The following is a 20,281-nucleotide window of genomic DNA, read 5'->3' as shown; positions in this document are numbered from 1 at the left end:
CGCAGCTAGGAGCCCGGTGGCGCCATCCTCCGGGGTGGCCAGCGGCTCTTCGAACCCCTCCCCGTAGGTGATCTGCAGCAGCCTGCGGGCCTCGAGCTCGAAGGCGGCGAGGGCCTCACGACCCACCATCGCCGTCTTCTTCGAGGCTGCGAGGGCATCCTCCCTATCCTTCAGCTCGCCCTCGCCCTTGGTTTGGGACGCCTTGGCTTCCTCGGCCTCTATCTTCAGCTTCTCCAGGCTTGCGCGGTCGACGAGCTGCTCCTCCTGCAACCGTGATGTCTCGGCCTTCTCGCCCTGGAGCTCCTTCTCCAACCACTCAAGCTCCAGGGCGTGCTTCGCGCTCTCCTCATGGAGTGTCTTAAGTTCGTCTTCCGCCTCCTGACGACGCTTCTCGGAGGACGCTGCCTGGGCTTCCGCGGTCTCCCACGCCCGTGCAGCCGAGGCAGACTCCTCCCGATCCTCGGTGATGGCCGCCGAAGCCTGACTCCAGGTGGCCTGCACAGACTCCTCCGCTTGCATCCACCCCGAGAGTAGGCCCAAGTGGGCGTCCACCGCACGGTCATCACCGTCCCGAAAGACAACGCGGAGCTGGTTCAGCACAGCGAAGGCCGCCTCCAAGGCCTCGGGACCAGACCTCACCTGCTGACGAGGGAGCGCCACCACGACCGCCTGCTTGGGTGAGAGCTTGGGGGCTCCCGGTCCCTTCGCTGGCACGGCGGGAGTAGGGGTCACCTGGCCCTCGCGAGGAGCTACAGCGGAGTCCACTGGAGGCATCGCCACCACGTGCTCAGCAGTTTGGCTGGCTGAGACGTGTGGCACCACGGCGGCAGCGGCAGCGGCAGCAGCAGCAGGAGGGGCGGGACTTCGAGAAGTGGCCCGTCCCTTCATCTTCTTCAGCACGCCGCCAATGCTACTGCATCAAGAAATGCACCTCAGAAGCGTAACGGGCAATAGAATAATGGAAGAACCTGCACCCACGCGTCAGAGGCCTGGCGCGCCATCCTCTTTGCAAGCAGATCGGCAGCGGCTTCCTTCATCGGGGGCACGCCACTGCCCCGAACGTTGGCGAGACGTGAGGCCAAAGATTTGGGCACACCAGTGGCCGCTGGCCTTGCCGGGGAAGAGCTCCGCCCGGGAGTCGCTGCGTCGCCCCCTTCGGACGAAGAGCATCTAGATCGATGCGGGGTGACGGCCTTGGGCTGCACAGCGACTCCAGCCCTCGGCAGCAGCTCCTCAACGGATTCTGCGGAGGATGCGTCATCAAGATTCAGGTCCAGGTCCCCGAGGGCTTTCTCAGATTCTTCCTCCTCCTCCTCGCTCTCCTCTTCGGCACCAGAAGACACATCAACCGTGGCCGGAGCAAGCGCGGCCACCTCGACATAGCCCGACACGGCCTCCAACTGCTCGGCCTTGTCAGGACGATGGTACAACGGCATGTGGGCCACCGGAAGGTCTGCAGGCATCGTCTCCAGGAGAATGCTTGAGGTGAGGTCCAGATCAGAAGAGGGCAGCATCCCAGAGCATAGTCGGAGCTTGTCACCATCCCCCATCAGCTCCCACAAGGGACGCGAGTGCGCCTGCAGTGGCGCCAGGCGCTGCCTCAGGAACTTCACGATCTGTCCCCCCTCGAGCCTCGAGGCCATATCGGCCTCAATCCTTGCCAAGACAGGCCCAGCCTCAGGATCAGTAATCTTCACATGGCTCCAGCAGGCGCGCTTCCGTGGACGGGCAGTAGGCACCGCTAGCAATGGGTGCGTGCGCTGAGCATCTAGATAGACCCATCTCTTCCGATGGGTGTCTATCTTCTTCCCCGCCTTCATCAACCGGCAGCCCTTGCGCTGAAAGACGAAGGAGATGCACGCCGAGCACGGGCCCTCCTCGTACAGCTGGACGGCGAAGAGGTGGCGGAAGAGGGCGATAGTCGGCCTCACCCCCACGAACGCCTCGCAATAGAAGGCGAACAGCAACAAGACGAGGAGGGAGCGAGGCTGGATATGAAGGGCGCGCACCTGGTAGTGGTCCAAGATCGCGTAAAAGAATTCAGAGAACGGCGGCACAAGCCCAACGGAGATGCTGTGGAGGAAGAAGGGGTAGCAGGTCATCGTCAAGGCCGGCGCAGTAGCCGACCCGACTAGGATCTTCGTCGGGCCATGCTCGTTGTGCTCGCTTGACAAGAAGGACTGGACTTCCGCATAACCCCCCTCCGTGGCGACAGAAGACTCCTCGAGCGCCGCCACGGGAGAGGAACCAGGCCCGAACGCTTGCGCGGCGCCCTTGCCCTTCTTCGCCATTGCCGAAGGCGTCGTGGAAGGTAAGGGATCCGAGAAGATTGGAGGCGGAGGAGAAGGGGATCTGAGCAAGAAGGAAGCGGAGCAATAACCCCTATGCGGTGAAGACAGTCTCTTTTGTCAAGCCACGCGGTTACCAAGGCTGCGTGGGGAGTGGAGTCGTCATGTCCCATCCAACTGTCACGCACCAGCCTGGCCCGCAGACTTTGGGGCCCGCGGCGCTTCGTCCTCGGCCAGGCTTCACCCAGAAGCCAACTCCGCGTGCGCCTTGGGCCCGGGGGCTACTATCAGCGTACTGGGAACCAGGGTACCCAGACTTGCCTATCTGCGGCCCACGTCACGTCCCTGGTACGGCCCGGTAGGGCCCAGCTGATCGCCCAGCTGCTCAAGACCCTCGCGAGGGGGCCAACCCTAGCGAGGAGAACGACCAAGACCTCCTCAGGGAGCGGCCTCACCTAGGCTGCAGCAGAGGGGCAACCAAGACCTCTCCCAAGAGTGGCCTCAGCTAGGCTGATTCGAGAGGGCGGAGATCTCAAGGCAAGGGCTGCCTCAGGAGGAGGAAGTGACGCAAGCCATGACGAACCATGCCAGCGCGCGCCAGCGCGCGCCAGCTGGCGCATTTTCCATATCGGTGCAAAGGAGACCGCGCAGGCGCAGGTTCCCGAGGGGCGAGACAAAGGTTTCCCCTTTGGTGCAACAAGACCGAAGACCGCAAGGACGGCAGGAAGGATGTCATCGCCGAGCCCACCACCGGGTCACCGCCTGCCCTCTTTGCAGGAGAAGACCACCTTTTGTCAGGATAGGAGCGTCCTTGTGTTCCCGCTCAAATGGCCGTTGTGGGATTCCCTTCCCGCCTAAACATTTCGGGGGAAGAGGACCCTGGCTGTCTATATAAGTAGCTAGGGTTCCTAGCATAGGGCAGGAACCAACCCATTGGGACTTAGCATAGCAAAGGAGCAAGAACATCCGCTTCCTCACCCCTCTTGAGCTCGCCTCCTGAGCTCAGGAAACCACTATACTTGTTCATACTCGAGCCCTTGCGAGGCCAATCCACTAAAGCAGGACGTAGGGTTTTACACCGCAAGGTGGCCTGAACCTGGGTAAACTCTTGTGTGCTCTACTTGTTTGCTTGCTTGCATTCCATTCCCACCACTAGGAGAAGAGCGGGGCGCTAGGTAGACGTGTAGTGGGAGAGATCTTCATCACGCCCCTGTGTTCGAATCTTAAGGGTTTTGCGGAGCCCGGAATCCGACAACAAAAGCTCAATCTTGGGGATGCCCAAGGCATCCCAAGATAATATTTCAAGAAGTCTCAAGCATCTAAGCTTGGGGATGCCCCGGTAGGCATCCCACCTTTCTTCTTCAACAATTATCGGTTAGTATCGGTTGAGCCTAAGTTTTTGCTTCTTCACATGAGTTGTGCTATTCTTAAAATTTCATTTTATTTTGTTTTGCTTGCTATCTTAATAAATTACTTAGATCGGTAAGTTTTTAAATAAAATAGAGTCCTCAAATAGATGCCAGGGAGGCTAAGTAAGCGGCATTCACATCCCGTCAACGAAGCTCTTTTCTATGGGATTGCTCTAGTGCTTCACTTATATCTTTTTGAGCACAGTGTGCTTTAGTATTTTTGTAGAAATTCTCTCTTGCTTCACTTATATTAATTTGAGAGAAAGAAATATTATGCTCATGTTCTTCACGTATATTTATTTGAGATTTTCAAAAGCAACACATGAAAATTAGTCCCAAAGTGATAGATATCCAAGAAGGATATAATAAAAACTTTCATGAAGATCATTGGACAAATTAAACTTGATTCCTTGTAATAGTTTTGAGATATGATGATGTGTTATGTGAGCCATGTTGGTGAGTAATTATGCTTTATTAAGAATATTGGTGTTAAGGTTTGTGATTCCCTATGCAAGCACGAAAGTCAATAGTTGTGCAATGAAATTACATCCTACTTGTGCTGCATTATTCGGTATTAATTATGCTCAATGCTCGCTTATGAGATTATTTGTTTCATGGTTGGTCGCTTCTCAATCTTTCGCTAGCCTTCATTTTGCATCCAAAATCCTTTAAACCAGTTTTGCCACATGAGTCCACTATACCTACCTATATGCGGTATTCTTTTGCCGTTCTAAGAAAATTTGTATGTGCCATCTCTAATTTTCAAAATAACTGTCTCTTTTGTGTGCTCGTACCGCTCGCGAGGCAGTGAGGGGTGGCCAATATTTTCCATGCTAGATGTGTTATTCTCACGATGAGTGTTTATTCACTTGTCATTGCACGAGAGTAAGGCAAAGGTATTAGGGATGCCCAGACCCGAAATGAAAAATGAATTTACTTTATGTTGTCAAATAATAAATTCCTTGGAAAGTGTTGGTATGGAGGGCACTCGTGGATACGGTTAGCCATGGAAAGTGAAAATATGGTGGAAAAAGGAATAAACTTTATTTTCTGTTTGGGAACCGCCTATGATATATCTAGCATGGAAAGTGTTGGGAGCTCTAAGTCGTTTTTGTTGGTGGGAAAAGTATGCCTCTCAAAATGTTTTTATCTCTCAATTTTCGCTTTGGGCTCTGGCATCTCTACAAATCCCTACTTCCCTCCAGGAAGGGCCTTTCTTTTACTTTATGCAATTTTTATTTTCAATTTGAGTCTCCATCTTCTCTTATAAGCTCCAACTAGGGGGCACTATGATCGTACTTGAGCATTGGGTGTAGTTAATATGCGAGTGTGTTTCATTAATGGATCAATGATTGAGCATGATGGGCTAGGGATAACTTATTTTTAGCGTTGATATTTCTAAAGACATGGTTTCTTGGTTATATGCTTGAGTATTGATGTCCTCATGTCAAATTATAGACTATTACTTTGAATCATTCAAGTCCAAATGTCCATGCTACAAAAGAAAAGAGTATATGATGAATATGATAGGTAGCATTCAAAAACAAAAAGTCCGTTTTAAATTGCTACTTTATCATGATAATTTTTATGAGAAAGAGTTGTTGTTATGATGCTAGTAAAAGTGATTGAAATTAACATTGATCAAACTTATGCACTCTGCTAGCATTCACACTTCGTAAATTATTTCTTTTATCATTTACCTACTCAAGGACGAGTAGGAATTAAGCTTGGGGATCCTGATACGTCTCCAACGTATCTATAGTTTACGAAGTATTCATGCCATGTTTACAACAATTTTATATGGTTTTGGTATGATTTGCATGGAACTAACCCGGACTGACCCTATTTTCAGCAGAACTACCGTGGTGTTGTTTTTTGAGAAGAAATGAAAGTTCTCCAAATGAGATGAAACTTTTTGACGATTTTTTTGGAACAAAAGAGACCCCCGAAGCTTCGTGGGAGGGCCAGAAGAGCCACGGGGAGGGCAGAACCCACCAGGGTGCGCCTGGCTTGCCCCGGTGGGTTGTGCTCACCTCGAGGCCCATCTTCGCGTGAAAAAGACGCCAAAAAATCCTATAAATAGAGAAACCATCGGAAATAAAGCTAGATCAGATGTTCTGCCGCTGCAGGGCTCCGTAGCCACCGAAAACCAATCTAAACCCGTTCCGGCACCCTGCCGGTGGGGGGAATCATCTCCGGTGGCCATCTTCATCGTCCCGGTGGCCACTACAATAAGGAGGGAGTAGTCCACCCTCGGGGCTGAGGGTTTGTACCAGTAGCTATGTGAGTAATCTCTCTCTCTCTCCCTCTCGTGATCTATATCATGGGCTTTGTTTATATAGTCGGATCATATGATGTTTCTCCCCTCTATACTCTTATTGTGATGAATTGAATCTTTACCCTTTTAAGTTTTGTCATGTCGGATTGAATGTTCAGATTTGGGAACACATGATGTATGTCTTGCAGTATGAATACTTGAGGTGAAATTGGGGTATCTTATTGATTCACTTGATATACATTATGTCACTCAACTTGCGGATTCCCGCGGTGATATTGGGGTAATCTTTGCATAAGGGTTGATGCACGTTTTTATTATCTTTTCTCCGATAGAAACTTTGGGGTCTCCTTGTAGTTCTTTGTGTGGATTGAGTATTATGAATATGAATTTTCTTGGTGTTATTCTAGTAGGAAATCTAGAATAGATCAAACGGAAATAATACCTTTGTGTTATTTTAGTACGATCTCTTGAATAGATCGAACGGAAAGAATAGCTTTGAGGTGGTTTCGTACCCTAAAAACAATTTCTACCTTTTGTTCTCCGCTAATAGGAACTCGGGAGTGATTCTTTATTGCACTTTGAGGGATAATCATATGATCCAACTATGTTACCACTGTTGAGAGATTGCACTATTTAAAGTACGGACCCTAGGCCTTGTTTTCAAGCATTGAAATACCGTTTTGTGCATGTTTACTATTTGCTACCTTGCTGTTTTTATTTATTCAGATTATAAATATATATTTCTACCATCCGTATTACACTTTTATCACCATCTCTTCGCCAAACTAGTGCACCTATACAATTTTCCATTGTATTGGGTGTGTTGGGGATACAAGAGATTTCTTGTATTTGGTTGCAGGGTCGTTTGAGAGAGACCATCTTCATCCTAAACCTCTCACGGATTGATAAACCTTAGGTCATCCACTTGAGGGAAAATTGCTACTGTCCTACAAAACTCTGCGCTTGGAGGCCCAACACGTGTCTACAAGAATAAAGTTGCATAGTAGAGATCATTCTCCTACTGGTTCGATAACCTTGGTTTCATATTTGAGGGAAATACCTACCGCCGCTGGGCTGCATCATCCCGTCCTCTTTGGGGAAATACCAACGTAGCTTAAAGCGACATCAAGTCTCCTGAGCTAAATTTAGAAGACATTGAATGGAAAAACCTTATTATGCACTGGTGTCGTTCCCAGGATGAGGTACTATCTATGATATCACATGACAATTTGAACTTCTACTTTTCCGCATGTGCCTTATAGATCTTTTTTGCAGGAAATCTGCTCGAAGAAGAATTTGGGTTTGAAAAGAACGACATGATATCACAAATATGTTGCCCGCTGCTTTGCTATTGTTAGTACGTGTTGTCCTATATCACTGTACTTGCATTCATACCTGGTTCATTATGTGACAGCAGTATGCATGATAGCTTGCTTATCAATTGTTCGCTCCAAATTATCTTATGTGTATGAATGGTTACATTAGTGTAGAATATATCCAATGCCAATGAAATTTTTTAGATCTGCATTGTTCTTGTAAGTACCTGCTGTCCTTTATCAGTGTACTTATATTGACAGGTAGTTGTTCATGTACCATCACTCTGTAGCTTACTTTCCCTTGATTTCCATTTCCTACACATCATATCTATATTTACTCTTATTATAAGGTTGGATAACACCGATGGTACTCCATAAGTTTAGCTCTGCATTGCTCTCTGTTGTACCTTTTGCCTGTATCGCTGCACTTACATTTATAGCTACTTGGTTATGTTGCATCACTCTTCATCTTATCTTAAATATTCTCCATTTTTTGTTATATTATCACATCTATATTTACTCTTAAAAAAATGTAGAATAAAGGCAATGCTTATGAAGAAGATTCTGTGGTAAACTTCTTGAATTGCCCCCCCATCAGCATGGACAAGGGCTTTATAGAGGTTGTCTTCACCAATAATGTAACTTTCTCCTTCTCATGCCTTCAAACTTTGTTGTGTATATTTTGTTAGACATGACTGCAACAGCTGTTTATTTTTGGTGTTTGCATCAAATTGCATGTTTAAAGTTTATTATGTAGTTCATAAACAATAGTTTCTCCTTCTCAATTTAAGTTTTCAGTTGTACAACCAAGTTCCTTCTTCATACCACGTATATTAAACTATACATAGCAAGTGATCTTCTTTTGCACTGCATGTATGCTTCTGTTCTTGTTTCGTAATCCAGTGGTGTGGTGTACCTACCCACTACATTACAATGTCATATTCTACAATGTCTCAACTATGAACAATGTCATATCATTGTACTATTATTTAAACCGTCTCTTATTTGCCAATCTGAAATGGGATAAATTGACAGCACACTAACCATTGATACTTATGAGTTCTTGATCTGTAATCCAGTGGTGGCTTGAAGCTACCAACTCCTTCACAATGTCATTTCCTGCCATGTCTTAACCTGAACAATACCATATTGTGTTAATGCAATTTTAAACTGTGTGACTTTATTCCTCAGTAAGAAATGTGATGAATTGTCAGCACTGATACTTATATGTGCAAAACCTGTCATATGTCTGCTTGTTTATCTTTCAGAGTGAGGAGGATATAAGTGTCAAACAAGTGCAGTCTCATCAACTTACTCAGCTGCTTGCGCTGCAGCTCCCGAGCAGGGCTAAGCTTTCTTGAACTCTATTGAAGTGTTGTCGGTTTTGTATATTATTTTGTCGGCATATTTATTTGCACTGGTGGCTAACTTTGATGCCCAGTGTATGTAATCTGCTGTCTGCTTGTGCTTTATTATCATATTGGAGAACTTTGATGCCCAGTGGATGTAATATAACATAATTTCTTTATTGTGTAGTCTAGGTTTTTTCTTATTCACAATGCTGCAATTATTTTATTGTATATATATATATCCTATCTTCGCAGTAAACCGGCTGTCGGTGTCAAAACCGGCGGATCTCGGGTAGGGGGTCCCGAACCGTGCGTCTAAGGCAGATGGTAACAGGAGGCAGGGGACACGATGTTTTACCCAGGTTCAGGCCCTCTTGATGGAGGTAAAACCCTACGTCCTGCTAGATTGTTCTTGATAATATGAGTAGTACAAGAGTTGATCTACCACGAGATCAGAGACGCTAAACCCTAGAAGCTAGCCTATGGTATGATTGTCTGTTGTCCTACGGACTAAAACCCTTCGGTTTATATAGGCACCGGAGGGGGTTAGGGTTACACAGATTCGGTTACAAGGAAGGAGATCTACATATCCATATTGCCAAGCTTGCCTTCCACGCCAAGGAGAGTCCCATCCGGACACGGGACGAAGTCTTCAATCTTGTATCTTCATAGTCTAACAGTCTGACCAAAGGATATAATCCGGCTGTCCGGATACCCCCTAATCCAGGACTCCCTGAGTAGCCCCTGAACCAGGCTTCAATGACGATGAGTCCGGCGCGCAGATTGTCTTCGGCATAGCAAGGCGGGTTCCTCCTCCGAATACTTCATAGAAGATTTTGAACACGAGGATCGTGTCCTGCTCTGCAAAATAAGTTCCACATACCACCGTAGAGGGAACAATATTTACACAAATCTAATCTACTGACGTACCTCGTAGTGTGACATCACACCACAACCAGGTCTTTATTCGAATCGTTTTTCATAACCTATCTGAGCGTGTTTCGCGAGGCGGTTTCCTTGGCACGTCTTGTCGAAGCAGAGATTGTGTCCCCTTATTACGGGATTCCCATTAATACGCACGTGGGTAACCCAACCGCGCCTATTAGTAGTACTCCTAAATCTTAGGCAAGTCCCAAACGGCCACGAGGAGGATGCTTGATATTCACCCTCTTTATAAAGGGGACAAGGCTTTTCCTCTCGATCTTAATTGAATCCGCCTCTCGCATCGAGTTCCAACACCCAAAGCTCAGGTTTAGGCGCTTCGGACCTTCAACTATGTCCGGATCCAACCTTCAAGGTCGGTGGATGCCTTCCTCTGTCATAGAGGAGGACATCAAGAAGTTGAGGGAGGCCAGATATCTGACCGCCGAAATTTCGCATCGGCTGCCTGCCCGAGGGCAGGTCGTCCCTACTCCCGAAGCCAACGAGATTGTCGTGTTCGTCTCCCACTTCCTCCGAGGACTAGGCCTCGCTCTGGATCCCTTTGTTAGGGGTCTTATGTTCTATTACGGGCTATATTTTCACGATCTGGCCCCGGATTCCCTTCTTCACATCTCGACGTTTATTGTCGTATGTGAGGCCTTCCTCCGCATTACCCCTTACTTCGGACTGTGGCTCAAGACCTTCAATGTGAAGCCGAAGATGATCGAGGGGCAGCACGCAGTGTGCGGAGGCGCTTCAATAAGCAAAATTGCTGACGCTCTATGGCCTGAGGGTTACTTCCCAGAGGTGTCCGGATTGTGGCAGCGGGAGTGGTTTTACATCACAGCTCCCCGAAGTGCCAAGTGGGTAGCTGCCCCCGCCTTCCGCTCACGCCCCCACCAGAACTGATGTCATGGATCAGCAAGGGGCTGAGCTGGGGTCCAGCCAAGGACGTGTCAATACTGCAAAGCCGCATCCGAGATCTCTTTGAGAGAGATATCAGTCTGGTGATGGTAGTGCAAGTTATGTTAGTCCGTCAAGTCTAGGCTTGCAAACGCTGGCCCCTTCGCATGTGGGAATTCAACCCGGAAGGACTGCGAGCTATCCAACATTTCCTCGGCATGACGCACGAAGAGATGTACAAATTGTTCTTCGGACCACAAATAATGTGTCCGGACATCACCGAGGATGCAGGTCTGAGCTGCAATCACTCGGATACCCAAGTAAGTAGCCCCACATCCGAACACACCGTCCGTTTTATTTATAGCAATGTTGCCCTAAAAAATAAAAACCGCTCTTGGTCCAGGATTGGATAGCGAAGGCAAAGTTGATCAGGTGTCCGGCCCCCCTCCTGAGACCTCACCAAATCCCGTGCTAACGAGGATGCTGGAGATCGTGCCCTATCAAGCACCCTCAGGAGAGGATAAAGGGGGGAAGCAAAGAGGCTAGCGCCTCCATGAAGGAGATTAGCCGGGAGGAGGAACTGAAACTTCCTCTCCCCAGGGAAGGAAGAGAACCGCCTCCGAAGACCCGAAGACAATGGTCTCCAAACGGGGGAAGAAATCTCCACCGGAGGGTCCTGCCCTGGGGGATACCCTGGTCGTACTATGCCCTCAAGGGGACCAGCCCTCCACCGAGATGTAAGTAAAAGGGGTACTTAATAACAAAAATATCTTGCTCTACTTCTGAGGAAAATAATCGAAGCATTTATCTCACAGTTCGGATCTTAGCCCTTCTCAGGAGAGCTCGTCTTCGGGGGATCTTCTTCTGGAGATGATGGAGAGCGAAACGCCCCCCCTGCCACACCGCCTCACGAAGCGGGCGACCCCGAGGTGTCGCCGCGGAGGGTTTCTACTGATCCGGCAAGGCCAGAAGGTAATCCTATGGCCACCCGAAGTCTTCAATATCCGGCTCTCGACGAGAGCAATCAAAAGAGTCCGGCACCGTCTGGTATGCGGTCGGACGTACTGAGGGATCTGCTGGAGCGAGCGGCTATCTCAGAAGAGCACCGCACATTAATGGGTACGATGACTGAAAGGATTTCGTCTGCCGAAAGCGGGTTGCATGAAGCCTTTATGAGTCTATTGACTGGTTTTGAGGTAAGTGAAATGATGTACACTTTTGACAGTACCGCACATTTTTAGATGTGCCCTGTGTAGATAGTAGCCCCTGAGACTCTGGTTGTCGTCGAAAACTGCGGCAAACAAAGGATTATAGTCCCAGGTAATAACCAGACTGCCTTTATGTGCAGGTGGTGGAAGCTCCGGTGGCTAGCCGGACTAATTGGTATGTCGAGTTAAAGCGGCAGCTGGATGCGGCAGATGCCGACATCGTTCTTGTCAACAAGCGGCTTGACGAGGCACAGGGTCAGTGATTTTTCTGGTGATCGTCACATAGTAAGAGCAGCATGATGCCAGTATCTTTAATATGTTGTGACTGCAGATGGAGCTGCCACCGTGGACACCCTTCGGGCGGAGCTTGCCCGAGCCAAGGAGCACGCAAGGAGCAGCAATGCGGCTGCTTTAAAGGCGGCCGAGGGTTTAAGGGCCGAACAGGCCGCACATTGCAAGAGCAAAGAAAAAATTGCCAAGATGGCCGTGGAGTTAAAAGATGCTGCTCACTGTTACCGGCTTCTTGAAGAAGAAAATCGGGCGAAGGCGACGGACCTGGAGAAGGCCTGGGTGGCTGCCAAGGAAGCCCGCTCCAAAATTAGAGCGACGAAGGAGGAGCTGAATCAAGCTGTGGATATCGTTTCTGGGAAGCCCTTCTTGTTGCGGACTAAGTTCGGAGATCCAAAATATGCTCCTCTAGACCGGCTATGGAGTTCTGCGGACGAGTACATGGATTTGGCTACAAGTGCTGCTGATGCGGCCGAGTACTTCAAGGATCAGAAAGGTCTTGAAGTGGAGAAGTTGTTCTGGTCACAGTTTCACGCTCCACTCCGTCCGCTATTGCTGAATGAGCGATTGACCGGTTGGGCCGAGCTCCATAGATTATGCGGACTTGCCATGAGGTCCGTTGTGGATCATCTGTGGCCAGGAGGGCCAAGGCCGAATAGCTACTTTAGCTTAGTGCGACAATTCCTTGGTGCTGTGCCATGCATCGATGCTGTAAAGAGGTCGGCGTGCATAGAGGGCTCGCGGATGGCCCTTGCCCGTGTCAAAACATACTGGGCGGAGATGGATGCCACCACTGTTGCGGCACAGGGTTCGGCCATATGCCGAGTGGCCGCCGAGCACTACTTTGAAGAAGTTCTTGAAGGCGCTTGTTTGATAGATGCTCAGTGCTCGAAGAATATTATGTTTAAGTGACATGTATTCCCATTGTAAAAACAATGTTTTATTGAATTTATCAAGGCTGTATTTATACTTTTGGCTGAAAGTACTATGATGCCTCCTGTGCGGCCGTTTATGTATATATGTATATAACCTGAAAGATGGCAGTCGTCGGCTTCAGCCCCCACGCATATAATGCAGGGGTGTTCGCAGAAGATGCATGTTCACACTTGATCCAACGTCATGGTCCATTAAGGAGGTGATAGCGCAGCGAACTAGGTAATCGGACTATAATGCTTTAACACTTTCACTTAGCCACACGAGTTTGACAGTGGGGCTACTATATAGCCCCTGGTGGCTCCGCGCTCATCCGGATTCGGGGCACGTACATGCCTGGCTGGGAAACGACCCTTCGTTAAGGCGGAGGAATCCCGAAGATTCCGCTAGGTCATCGAGTGGTTGACCAGTCTCACGCTATATCATGACAGTTAGTTTTTGGCTTTCTCTATTGAGGTGCTCGTCCGGATGAACCAGGGCACAGTAGCAGTAGTTCTCCTGGTGTCGCCTTAGCCGATAGAGCGGAACGTAAGGCAGCAACACACAGGAGCCGGGCAAACCCAACATTTGACCAAAGACATGATTCGGAGCTGATGCATATAAGGCCAAACTCGCGACGCCGAACACTCCCTAAGGTATTCGGTCTTTATGATGTAAACCGAGCCTAAACAGTGCCCTTTGTAATAAGCCCCTGGTGTCCAGGTACGTGCAATATTCTAACGTGGACACATGCCAATACGTCAGCATCCTTCTCAATTGTACTGACAATCCGAGGGATGTGTATCAACAAGAGACAGTAAAAAAGGTTTACGCAGGGTCTTAATCTAAAAAGAATCCTTGGAACGGGTCCCTGCTACACGTCTACGCCTGTGTCTCCGTTGAGCCGTATTCTGGACGGGTGTAGCACGATGGTCATCTGAAAAAGAGAGGAACTTAATTGAAAAGTTGCCGTGCAAAAGGTAAGTTATACTAAATAAACAATATACAATTCAAAATGAGTAAAGTTGAGCCTAATTGCCACTTGTTTGCGCGCGTTGAGCCCCTTGTATTGTAATAGGGGTATAGCCATCAAACCTGTATCAATTACATATAGCTGTACCGGACTCGTCCAACCGTGTCCGTGGTCTTAACGACCTGTCAGATGCTTTAGTTGGTGGGGCCGTTTAGTGTGCGGCTGCAAAGGCAGCCGCACGGTCTTCCGCGCGCAAGGAGCGCTCAATATTTCCATTTACTGTAATTATGCCACGTGGACCGGGCATCTTAAGCATGAGAGAAGCGTAATGCGGTATTGCGTTAAAGCGAGCGAAAGCTTCACGTCCGAGTAGTGCTTGATAGCCACTTTGTAATGGAGCGATGTGGAACGTTAAATTTTCGCTGCGGAAGTTATCAGGAAAGCCGAATATAACCTCTAGTAGCAGGGAGCCCGTGCAATGGGCTTCTGGGACTAGCGTTACTCCTTTAAAGGTTGTATTGCTATGGCTATTTTTTGTTGGGTCTATCCCTATTTTGCGGACTGTGTCCTGATATATCAGGTTTAAACTACTGCCGCCGTCCATAAGGACTCGTGTGAAGTGGTATCCGTCAATTATTGGGTCTAACACCAAGGCAGCCCATCCTGCACGCCGGATACTCGCCGAGTAATCCCGATGGTCAAAGGTGATTGGTTGGGATGACCAGTGGCGGAACTCCACGGTGATAGGCCCTGGGGCATGTGTCTCTAGGAGTGTCGCTTTGTTTCTCCCCTTCGTCACGTGTAACACGTGTACTGTTTTGACTTCTGGTGGGAATTTCTTCTGTTCCCCAGTGCTTTGCTTGCGAGGCTCGTCCTCGTCCTCACTTGGTGTATCCTGCCCCTTATGTTCGGCGTTGAGCTTGCCGGACTGCTTGAAGACCCAACATTCTCTATGGGTATGGTTTGCATGTTTATCAGGGGTGCTGTGGATCTGGCATATTTTATCCAGAATCTTGTTTAGGCTGGACAGTTCGTCTCTGTTGCCTTTGGAGGGCACCTTTTGCTGACCTGGCCGAGAGCTTCTGAATCCGGCGATTACTGCCGTGCTCTTCGGGCCGTCTTCCTTATTCCGGCGCTTGTTTTTGCTGCGTCATGGTTTCCCGTTTCCGTCCCTAACTTCGGGTGTACTTGGGTTGCTGGTGCTGCATCGGGCTAACCAGCTGTCCTCGCCCGCGCAAAAGCAGGTCATGAGGGTTGTTAATTCTGCCATTGTTCTTTGCTTTTCTTGGCCGAGGTGTCTGGCAAGCCATTTGTCTCGAACGCTATGCTTGAAAGCTGCTAAGGCTTCGGTGTCCGGACAGTCGACTATTTGGTTCTTTTTAGTAAAAAACATGTTCCAAAGCTTTCTGGCTGACTCTCTGGGCTGTTGAGTTATATGACTTAAATCGTCCGCATCCAGAGGTCGGACATAGGTCCCTTGAAAATTTGCCCGAAAAGCGTTTTCGAGCTCTTCCCAGCTTCCAATGCAGTTTTCGGGGAGGCTTTTAAGCCAGTGCCGAGCTGGCCATTTGAGGTTTAGGGGTAAGTACTTGACAGCGTGGAGATCGTCTCCTCGAGCCATATGGATATGGATATGTAGTCCTCAATCCAGACCCCAGGGTCTGTCATTCCGTCGTACGCCTCTATGTTTACGGGTTTGAATCCCTCTGGAAATTCATGGTCCAACACCTCATCGGTGAAACATAGGGGGTGTGCGGCACCCCTGTATTTGGGTGTACCGTGGTGTTGGGATGTTTGTTGTGTTGCATTGCGTGTTGGAGCACGCTTGCGTGGCCCGTAGATGGATCTGGTTGCGCCGTCCTTTTTCTGCGAGCCCTCATGTGGATCCCGTACTGGCTTATGTGCGGTGTCGTTCGCTGCTCTATGTTGGCCACGAGGTCGTCTATCCGACTGGATGGCCGTTTTGTTTTTTGACTGCAGGGGATCCAAGGCCTCCTCATCGAATTCAGGTAGCAGCTTTCGCTTGGGTAGCTCTTGGTGTGGCGATTACCGTCGTACTTCGCTGCAGTGTTGAGTACTTCACTCCATCTGATTCTGAGTGTGTCTTGTGCGGCCCTGAGCCTTTGCTTCTGCTTTTTCAGACTCCTCGCAGGGGCAACAAGCCTTTGATGGCTATTCTGTTGCCCCGGGTGCCTGTCCGATGTGTTGTCATCTGGACTGTTATCTTCGACGGAGTTGGGTTGTTCGGTTTGATTCTCCGTGTTGCCGTGGTCGGACGATGGTTCAATGCCGTGTTTGTCGTCCCTGGCTCACCTTGCTCTATCGCTGGGTCTATATGATCGTTGTTTCTACCGAGGCAGGATTTGGAGCGGCGCTTACACCGCCGCTTTGACTGCTTCTCGAGGGAACAACCCTTCGCTGCGTCCTTCCGCTCTTCGTTGTTGTTTTCTTTGGGTGCGTCCACCATGTATACATCATATGATGAAGTGGGCGTCCAGTGCCCTGTGGGCAATGGTTCCTGTTCATCTCCTGCATCATCGTCCATGCCATCGATGTCTTCGGAGTCGAAGTCGAGCATGTCGGTCAAATCGTTGACAGTGGCTACTAAGTGGGTGGTGGGTGGGCGGCAAATTTCTTCGTCAACCGCGTCCCAATCCTGCCGGACATAGTTCGGCCAGGACTCTCCTGACAAGGAGAGAGGCTTTAATGAGTTCAATATGTCGCCGAAGGGCGAGTGCTGAAAGATATCCGTGGAGGCGAACTCCATGATCGGCGCTTAGTCGGATTCGATAGTCACGGGCGCAGGCGGTTCGGTGTCTGTGGCCGGGGAAGAATCCAGCAATTTGGCGTCACGGCTCTCGTGAACGGTAAGGTCGATACTCGGCTCGATCGCAGCTGAGAATGCGGCCTCCGTGGCGGGGTCTATCCCTCCGTCCGTGGATGGCGCAATCGGCTCCGAATTGAGGGTCGGAGCAGTTCCGGTGCGATCTCCTGCACACTGTTCGATGGTAGCACTACTAGGGAAAAGGCTAGCAGCAACGCGGGTTTTAGGCCTATCAGCAGCGCGGGTACCCGCGCTACCAATAAGGCGCTACAGCTAACGTATAGCAGTAGCGCTGGTCCACCCGCGCTACTGCTACACAAGTGTTGCAGCAGCGCGCTTAAAGGAACCTCGCTGCTGCTAATAGCTATAGCGTGCTTCCCCTGTGCGCGCTACTGCTACAACCGCGCTGCTGCTAACTTTTCTGCACTCGCTACTGCTAATTTTAGTAGTTTTTGTTTTTTTCGGCATATTTGTTTTGTATTTGAACAGGCTTTATAGAAGAATCTTTAGCACATACAAATGTCATCATGATACACATACAAATGCCTGCGAGACCACAAATGTAATCATAGCATATACATACAAATAGTCTCGTCATAATCATCATCCAACACAAAGTGGTATCTTGTCATCATCTCGAAAATAGCGATACATGCAAGCCTCGAATACTTGCAACTACAACGTCATCCATCTAAACAAAGGTATACACGAGAAGAGCTATCACTATGAGTGAGAGCGGAACTATGCAGTACATGAGATGGCGGTTACGAGTCCTCTCTTGTGCTAGCGTGAACCTCAAGTAACTAGCTTCTCCTTCTTGTCTGCTTTTGAAGCCTTTATGGCTGGCGTCTGAGAACCCATTCACTTGTGCCTGACAATCATGTCACTCGTTGCACACCCCCGGAACCTTCCCTTTGTACACGACATAGCAGTTCCATCTCGCCATCAAGAAACTAGGTACCTGTTAGAGATGCATGTTCATGAAGAGGATGTACAATCATATATATGCAACAAAATATACTAGAGAACACCGAAAAAGAAAGGGTTAGCAACTAGATGCAACATACAGTACGCAAATTAATTAACTAGAGGTACGCAGGTCATCGTACGCAAACTAACAAAGTAGCGTTACGCAAGTTCGGCAGGGATCATGGACATCACAAAGTTGCATCACTACAAATAGTATACAAGTTCAACCGACACATATCATCATCATCGGCATCATAAATAACTAGAAGTTCCATCCTTCCATATCATCGAGGATGGACCCTAGCTTCTTGAACGGCGTGAGGTCTAGACGTTGCATGCCTATGCGAGTTCGGACGTCAGCTCGCGATATAGGGCCGTGGTGGAACATCCCCTTCTCATCGACGACTTCTTTCATGATGATCGTCGCAATTTCGCTTTGGATGCGAAAGAAGTCATCTCTAAGTTTATAATCCGCTTCTCCATGAGATTCTAGCCACTTGTGGATATGATCATCATTTCTGCTTCTCATGCGAAGCTTTTGGTGATCCGTGTTGAACTGATTCATGAGATGGAGGATGTACAATCCATCCTTCTTGCTTGGTTTTGGGACTTGGATGCAGGAGAAGTTAGTTTTATGCGCGAAACCCATCTTCTTGTTCCTTTGTTTCCTGATCTGCATGTGGCCACCTCTAAAGCTGAAGCCTTGGAGAGCATCATCTAGAATATTCATTATGTGGGTGTAGTCTTTTTTCTCGTAGTCTCTGGAAGGGTCAAAATACACGGCGTGGGAGACTTGCGAATAAAGAACGATAAGGACGGCGCGCCCGTTGCTGCAGGGAAAAGACACCTCAAATTATTCCCCATAGAGAGAGAAGGAATGATTGAAATGTATGAAAGGGTTGTTCGAAACTGACTTACTTTGGATGATAAGGCACGAGGACAATTTCCCGGTCCTTATTCTGTACCATGAAGTTTTGGAGGAAGTCCCTAGCAGTTTCACGCTCAAAGTCGCCAAGACTCAAGAAAGACTCGTACATGTAGTACGGACCCGCCACACAGATTTGCGAGACTTCTTCACTATTCATGACAGAGCTCATATGTAGCGCAAAAAGGTGGACGATTGTAAAATCGAGCCGCCTTGTCAGAAACATCTCAAAGATATGGTCAAACCGCAGGAAGAACACCTCCGTGGGCCGTGTCTCGACGTAGCACTTCCCCTCAGGCACACGAGCCGCGTATGTCGGATATCCTAGATCCTTTGAGGCTAGTAGGCTTTTCTCAGTCGACAGCACATGGTCGTGCAGTCTCCTGAGATCCCCTAATAGTGCCTCCAGTGGTTTCGGCGATAGCATCGGCTCGCCCGTGAGATGGAACATGGCCGCACCTTTCACGGGTACACGCTCTTCAGAATGCATCGTTTGGCTGCTATGTGCTCTGGCTTGTTTGGAGGCAGCTATCTTCCCCGATCTCTTTCTCTCCTTTTTCTTGGGCACACCTTCTAGACCCTTCCTTAACCCCTGCCCCAGTGTTCCCGGGCTATGTACTGTACGACCCTCGCGCTGGGATAGTTGAGCCTGTGTTGAGGCGGCATCTTCAGGCGTGTCCTGTGAGGATTTCATGAAGAGAGACTTTTTGCAATCCCTGCTACGACCTTCCTGCCCGGGCATATCATCCATATCCTCATTAGCAAGCTGATAGCCCGATTTGTCATATGGTTGACTCATCAATTCTATGTCACAGTCATACGCGTTTGTATTGAGGAAATCCATAGGGTCGACCTCCGTCTCATCATCCATTCTCTGTTCTACAGGACAAATTACATCAGCCAGCACTATTGCACCCCTTCATCATGTCGTCCGCCTCTCTCACCCGGCACTACAGGAGCTGGTAATTGCGTAGACGGGGTGGTGGTCTCTGCACATGCTTGTTGATGAGTGGTTATTGGTGTGCTCTCGGCCGGCTCCAGACGAATAAGATTCTTCGGCCATAGCAGCACCCAACCCTTGCACCTTCCAATCCGCGGCGGGGTCTCGTTGTCCGCTCCCACATGCTGTACTGGAGGAGGCGAATCCTCATGCCCCGATTTCACACTAGACAAGCTAACCCTGAAGTGCCCAGCAGGGATCGGCTGGTTGTGGAACGTGGGTTGCAAGGGGTCCATTATCATCCCCTTCCCCACGTCCACCTTCTAGCCTTTGATCAAGTAGAGTATGGTGCACGGGGTTTCTTTCGCGTGCAAACACACATGTCTGTGGCGTAAAACATCCAAAAGGCAACAAAAATGGAATATTATATATATATGTTGGTGCGACATGTAATTACCATGACGATGTCGAGCTCAACCAAAGACGAAGGCCCACCAAGCGTGCCAGAGACTGAGGACGGGCTGCTATGAGCGGGAGCGGCTGCGAGAGGAGGCCCAGTTGCGTGAGCAAGTGATGGTGCGCTGGTGTTGTTGTTCATGGAGTTGCTCTCGACGAAACTGGGCAACGGGAAATCGTGTACCGTCTTGTCTGGATTTTCCTTCGTCCAGTTGATGATAACTGGAACCAAGTTAGTAGCAAAATCATTTCTGCAGGCAGTTATAGCTGCATTGACTGCCTGCTGTAGCAACTCATATTTGTCCTCGGCTGCTTTTTTCTT

Source organism: Triticum urartu, chromosome 2A, assembly GCF_056163025.1.
Source record: "Triticum urartu cultivar PI428250 chromosome 2A, HENAU_Tu73, whole genome shotgun sequence".
Lineage (NCBI taxonomy): Eukaryota > Viridiplantae > Streptophyta > Magnoliopsida > Poales > Poaceae > Triticum > Triticum urartu.
This window is presented reverse-complemented; position numbering follows the sequence as displayed.